General features: G+C 38.4%; 1 long non-coding RNA gene across 1 annotated transcript; it reads left to right on the plus strand.

Annotated features, from left to right (window-relative positions):
• The first annotated feature begins 2,522 nt into the window (after positions 1–2,522).
• On the plus strand, positions 2,523–5,558 carry LOC120316659. Its single transcript, XR_005559028.1, has 2 exons — positions 2,523–4,670; positions 5,108–5,558. It is a non-coding gene; the product is annotated as an uncharacterized LOC120316659 (long non-coding RNA).
• The last annotated feature ends 1,942 nt before the right edge of the window (positions 5,559–7,500 follow it).

Raw genomic sequence — 7,500 nt, forward strand, 5'->3', positions numbered from 1 at the left:
CAAAATGGTGAACATTATGGTCCTCAAAAGAGTGTCCTTTTTCTTTTAAGTGAAAGTATACTGCTGATTCTGGTCCTATGGCGTTGCTTCTCCTCTTGTGTACAGGCTGCTTGGTTTCTCCAGTGCAGAGCTCTAAACACACCTTATCTCACTGTAGTGCATACACTACATTACTCTTCTTATGTTTTGGTGTAGAATCTTTAGTGTGGACAAGCCTCTGTTTCATTGGGGTCTAGGACAACTCATCACCATCATCTCGCCACGGGACAACTCACTGTGGGACAATTTGCCACAGACAATTCTGTGTGGGATAATTCAACATGATAAAATGTTACCTACCACTGTTTTTTTGACATTATTTCCATTGAAAAAAATGGAAATAAGGATGGATAACATTTATCACATTGAGCTATCCCACAAGGAATTGTCCCACAGAGAGTTGGCCACAGCAAGATGGCCATGGCGAATTATCCCATTCCAGTTTCAGCGTGTTGGTGAGTTTTAAGAACACAGGTATGTGGTCTTTTCCAAATTTCTGTTTTAGCTTCCCTAATACACTGGCCAGATAAGGAATGACCAGATTGTTCTGCTAATTCAATTTTTTCAAGTGTGTTGGTGAATAGGATTCCTGCTCCATTCCCTCATGAGATGTCACTACTATGGCCAACATCCCAAGGAGGCCAAAAAAATAGAAGGCCATAAAACAGTTACCCATTCCTATTAGATGCTGAATATATCTTTCTAATATTATTTATTCTTTCTGCAATTTTAAATTCAAGAAGCCATAGTCTTACTTCTGTTTGAAGTTTTCATTCCACTGTCCCACATAATTATCTAGTCTTTCCCAATATTATCCCCATATTTATATATTTTCATTGAGAAATAGTCTGCTTAATATTGGCCTGAGATAAACAGATACAATAATGTAAAATTCTTGACAAGAACCATGCTGTAGGCCCAGAAACACAGCCTGTACCATGCTTTACTATATCACAGTGTGGTATAACTAATTGTTATCAAATCATACACACTTATTTGAAGACTATATCAAACAACATGTATGATAGAAAACCTAATATCTAGAACACATATTGCCTTACTAATGTTGAGGCTACTCCCATGATGAATTGGTAAGTCTGTGGGCAAGTTAATTCTTTGAGGTGATGCCATGTAATTACATATATATCTTCCAGTATATATATCTTAAAATATTTGTGAGGAAATTTTTTATGAGTGTGACTAATATCATTGGCTTTGGTAGGCAAAATGCAGAAGGAGAGTTTGCAAGCTTTCCCAGGGTTTTCTGCCAGTGCACCTGAATAATTTCAACCTAAAAACTCCTACCAGTTGAGAAATCATGAGCTGATATCACCCACACCATTTAATTGAATGAGGCCCATACAGATGTTAGCAAATATTGAATTACTGAATCTGGAGTTATCTGAATGTAGATTCAAATGAATGGGAAACTACTTTAAAATAAATTCATCTGAAGTTTTGCCTTTCTTTGTTTGCAGATTTTTTAAAATCAGTAGTTTCTATTTTTTAAACCAGGATTTTATGTTTTGTTTCATAATGCCAACTTAATAACACACCATTGTAATATCCACTCAGTTACATCTGAGCTGCCTACCTGCTAAAACTGCAAATTGTGCTTGAGGAAAAGACCATCATGAACAAGGGCATGATATCCTGAAAGGAGAGAATGAATGTGATAGTCCAGGGGTGTCAAACTGCCGGCCCACGGGCCGGATGCGTCACCAGGAAGCCACGCCCACCCCATTGCCAGCAATGGTGAAAAAGCTCCGATACATTGTGTGACGTCACATGACATCGCAAGTTTGACATGCCTGTGATAGTCTAAAGTATTAAAGGGCAATAGCAGTGGAATGGTAGAATATTCCCATGCGATCTTTAATTTCTGATCATTGGGTGAAGATAAGAAACCACAGAGCAATTTGAGACCTGTATGTCTAAATCACTATCTCCCATTATGTTTATACTTAGATACCATTGCATGGTAAGCAAGCTGCTACCTTACGGTTTATTTTGAACTACAGCTCCCAGAATGTCTTCTCAAATTAGCTGGGTCTGGTAGAATTAAAATCCAAAACATAGACAGCAGCTGGCTTGACTCTGGACTACAGCCATTACAACAGGCTGGTGTTGTATTCATCTAGAACAGGGATGTCAAACTCAATTTCATTGAGGGCCACATCAGCATTGCGGTTGCCCTCAGGGGGCAGGTGGATGTGGCCTACTGGGTGGTTATGGATGGAGTGGGTGTGACCTACTGGGTGGGTGTGGCCAGCTCTACATCGTTTGCATTGCAGGGGCCTGAGCAGGAGTGAGATAAATCTGAGGGTCTCTGGAAGAAGGAGGTGGGACCAGGGCAAGTGCCAAGGCATGGTCCACTGGAGGAGCTTTACAGGCCATGCGGGGGGGGGCTTATGGAGCTAAGACTGAATACGTTTCAGCATAGATGGCCACCACAATATTGTACATTGGCTCTCAGCTGGCCTGGGCCATGGCCAAGGCAGAGGGGGCCGTTCCCTCACTCTTTCCAGGTTGGCTTCGCGGGCCACATGAAACGGGCTGCGTCCGGCCCCCAGGCCTTGTGTTTGACATGTCTGATCTAGAATGAGGCCCCAAGCGGCACTTTCCATTGGTTACAGGTTAAAACTCCTGGCCTTCATGTTCAGGCAACACTGTTTATTACATTTTCTCTTTGATCTGTTGGATACTAATTAGTATTAAAGTGTTTAGTTATTTGATTATTTTAATTGTTAGCCTTATTGTATCTTTCCTAACCAAATGCTATCTGAATGTGCTGAACTTTTAAGTCCCACGACTTTACATTAACTTATTTCAGTTGCTATTAAGTTTTATTTTAGAACTAACCACTAAGGTCCAGTTTAAAGAAATGATTGTTTAGAGTTTTTAACTAAAGCAAAATGTCAGAGACGTGATGATCCAAGTTCTGCTATTCTGCGATTGTGACCTTTCCTGGACCAAGAGGCCCTTGAGACTGTGGCTCATGCCCTTGTTACCCTCTTGTTAAACTACTGCAGTACTTTAAACATCCTTGAAAAATAACCCAGAAGTAGCAGCTAGCATGAAAGGTGGTTCTTACCTATGAACAGATATAAGCAACCTTTGCTGTGGGATCTGAACAAATTGCCAGCAAAATTCCAGGCCAAGTTCAAGTTGCTGGTTTTTACCCATAAAACTTATACAGTATGGCTTGCATCTCCACTACCTTTTAAACTATCTGCTTGCACAAGGGAGTCTTTGTGAGTCCTCGCTTCCTGAAAGAGAGAGCTAGATGCCTAGAGAATGACACTTTCCCAAAGACCCCTCCCTGCTGATATATAAGAAGGCTGTCAAAATAGTATTATTTTGAACGGGCTTTGGGGAAGAAAGCTGAGTAGTGAATTTCAATATTTTATTGAATGTCTATGTCTATGGAGATAATCATCCAGGTAATGTTTATCTCAAAGGTGCTTTTTCCAAAAGGCAACTGGACTTTCTTGGGTTTTTTTCCTTTGAAAATGTTTCCCTTGTCATCCAAGAAACTTCTTCAGAAAACTGAAGACGCTTCTAGGGATGAGCAGCGAAACCTTTTCAAATGAAGAAGAAAAAAAAAACAAGAAAGTCCAGTTGCCTTTTGAAAAAAGCACTTTTCAGACACACGATTGGCTTGTTAGAATCATGTGAGGCACATTCATGATTGCAAATAAGCAATGTGGAGGACACCAGATTGGGGGATGTTGCTCCTGACCACATGTGTAATTTTTAATTTTTTGGTCCCATTATTATCTCCACTACTGAGATTAATCTATCTATTCTCCTCAGGGCACTGAATCTGGTTCTCTGACAGTCCTATGTCAACACGAATCACAACACAATAGTTTCTCAGGATCTCACAAAGTGACCTTCGGAAATTATTTTGGGACAAAAGATTCTTCATTTTAAAAAGATGTTTCTTTAAAGGACCTCCTTCCTTAGAGATGTATACTTGCCAGTTGCCCAAAACAAAACAAAACAAAAAAAAACCTGCCTTATTGAAAAGGTTTGCTAGCTGAATAGCCACTAGAACAATAAATGCAAAAGGCTATAAAATGAGCAATGTACATTATGTGGCTGGAATTAAAGAGCAAGACGAATGGAGGCAGGATGTCGTATGATCAAAGGGAATATATTGAACTGCTTATTCCTGTTCTTTAAGATAAAACGAGTGCTTCGGTGTAATCTTGAAATGGGGATGTAGAATAAATTCCTACTAGACCAAACAAGAAACAATGACTGATGAATTCAGCAGCCAGGAAAAGTAGTGATATTTGTAAGTAATACTACGTGGAGATTTTCTTGTGCCATTTCCCCAAATCATTTGAAGGGAAATACCGGATTAGCTAACCTTGTGTCAGGTCCATTAGATAAACTCTCCAACTGTTCCTGACTGAAGTAAGTAGAGCTGGGAGTAAAAGCAGATGGTTTTTATTTAAGGTTTTGTGTAATGGCTTACTCTTACTATTTTTTTAAAAAATAATAATAAAAGCATTGATTTAACGGGATAACAAGCAAAAGTTTCACAGTTTTATCTTTTCACAGGCAGCTTCATCCCAATAGGAAATGCTTTCAGCCAAACACCATCAGCCGGACTACACTCGGTAAGAAATAGTATGTTACTTCCTTTCTGCAGAAAAAATATATATTAATCTTTACAAAAATAATCTTCAAAGATTACCACTGAACAAAAGCTTTCTTCCACTTGCCTTCAATTACAAAGACTTCCCTCCAGAAAAGCTGTCTGCTTTCCATAATAACAAAACCAAAGAATGAACAATACAATATTCTCTCTCCCTGTAATTCATTTTAATTAGGTAAACTGTGATGGCAAATTCTCCATCTAAAACAAAATACAGACTTGCGGAGAAAAATTTTAAGAGCTCAAACTGACATGTTAACTGCAGTTTAAGATGAGAAGAAAAATTAATTTTTGCCAATTTATTAACTTAAGCAGGATTGCTTTTGTTGTTGTTAGTGTTTGGAGAAGCCATAAGAAGACTGACAAAAAGAGAAACATTCATTTTTTTATTTGCAACAGGTTATTGCAGGGGTCTTCAAACTTGGCCCTTTTATGACTTGCAGACTTCAACTCCCAGAATTGCTCAGCCAGGAAAATTTGGAGGTTCTTTGAAAATGCTGGAAAACTTCATTATCTTCTATTACATACTATTGGCTGGGCTCATCCAAACTTTCAAAAAACGCTTTAATTTCTTATGGATTGAGCGCTTGTAGCAATCTTAAACAACCATGGTGTTATGTCCTGGGCTCTGATTGACAGAGCAGGTGCAGGAAGCTGCATTGAGACCCGGGCAGACCACATGGCCTGCCTGGGCCAGACAGGCTGTCTCCGGCTTAGTGAGCATGTGCGGGAGCAGGAAAATATGTTGCATTCATTGGCTGACGCTGTCCCTTGCAAAAGGTATAAAAGGGGGCGGAGCCATTTTGTTTGCTGTTCTGTTGAAGCTGAATAAATAAGTACCTGTTTGCTACTCTGCCTCGTTCAATGCCTACCAACGGGAGAAACAGAACATATGGGAAGAAGTTTGACTGGAAGAGGTCTGACAGCTGTCTTTCTGATCCATCAGTTTTTCTTATATTGCCATTTCCTGTTTTACAATCTCTGTCCCTCCAGACTTGATTGGAGGTTTTTAATAGTAGCTGTTCCTAAACTACAACTAGCCAGTCTTTCAGCTATAGATAGGTGGGTGTAAAAAAAAAAAGACAAGATTATTGTCACAAACACGATACGTAAGCATGCTAGTAATTTAAAATTACTACCTTGGTTTGGGCATTAAAAATAAAAAGGGAATGGAAAAGAAAAACTTTTAAAAAATTAATTTTTAAAGAAGTATCTGTCTGTGGTTTAAACCTGGCTTCTCTGGAAGGGACCTTAATAAAAGAGATCAAGGTGACAAATGGTAAAAGAAAACAGCCAGCAGGAAGGAAATAAAAACATGAATTTGTATATAAACATCCCTATTCCAACTTTTTGGCATTTTGCGGGAGAGGGGGTATGAAAACAGAAAAGATGGCAGTTGCAACAGTTCGATCAAAGCCCTAGTTGGGTATAAAATAATTTAAATTGATTTACAACTTAGAGCCCTTTATAAAGCATGGTTAACTGTCTTTTCAAGTGGGGCAGCCTTATAATTAAGTCTCCCCTGGATGTTGGCTGCTGTAATATTCCTTTGCAAACTAGAAATACCATAGATACTATGTGTTAGTTAATCTTCTTGTATATCTTTGCTTATCCTTGACTTTACCCTTCATATAATTCTTTGTATAAATAAATGGTTGTAGCTGAAAATCAGTATGTACACATGCAATGTTTAATTGGCTTTCTGGAATCCTGGATTACAGCATGGTTTAGATTTATAAACGGGGGTTCTTTGGGGTGAAATTGCTCTGTATTGAGCTACAGTGGTCCACAAAATTGTACAGCAACAGTTCTCACTGGATACATCAGTGCAGAAATCCATTATGCTGTTTATTACTTTTTTCTTTTTAATTGAAGTGGTCTGATTTTTCTTCTAATAGTATGCAAATTAACATCTTTTAAAGTCAAAAGGATGTTTTCTGATTAAAGAAAAACGGATTGAAATAATTGTACAGCCTGACTAATTTTAGCTGTTGAATTATTTAATCTGCTTTTCAATTCATCTTTTTTAAAAATGAAATTCCTATAGGCTTTGTTACGGCAGCTGTGTTTGCATTTCATGTATGTATGTTTGTACATTACAGATTTCAATAAAGTACAGTCTGGCAGAGCTTTTCCTCTAGGCAGATTATAGATTCCCATGCTCATTAAATCTTTGAAAGACTGTAATCAAATAAGGATCACAGTTATCCAAAAACTCAGGAAAGCAGCAGCAGTACCCCTTATTATATAATAAGACCAGAGTTTTGTTACTTTTTGCATTTGAATTACTATCATGCCTGGCTGAGAAATTCTGGGAGTTGAAGTCCACAAGCCATAAAAGGGCCAAGATTGAAAACCCCTGCCTTAACCACTAGACCAAACTGGTTTTTATTTTTTTCAAACTTTTACAATAGGGACACTGGCAGAAGCAAGGGACAATCGATGTTGGATGCATTTCTCCATCTTTACAAGCAGGAGTATTCTGAGCAGAATACTATTTAGGAAATGCCACAATCCACAGTATTTTGTATCAAATCTCTTTTTCTCATAACCTGGATCTTTTTTCCACTGTGCTGTTCAGCATGAAATATAACCTTAATCAACTCAGCTGACTCTCATGTCAAGTTACTTCATTAACTCCAGAAGTGATAATGAGTATATTCATATAACAAGCTAAGCCATGTTGAGAACTAATCATGGTAACCCTCTTATCTATCACTTTGGAATCAGATGGCATGGCAAACTGTGATTTGCTGGTTTATCCACAGTAGCTGTTACTCCAAACAGGGGGT

This window comes from Crotalus tigris, unplaced genomic scaffold (assembly GCF_016545835.1).
Source record: "Crotalus tigris isolate CLP2741 ecotype Arizona unplaced genomic scaffold, ASM1654583v1 scf7180000019468.24035, whole genome shotgun sequence".
Taxonomy (NCBI): domain Eukaryota; kingdom Metazoa; phylum Chordata; class Lepidosauria; order Squamata; family Viperidae; genus Crotalus; species Crotalus tigris.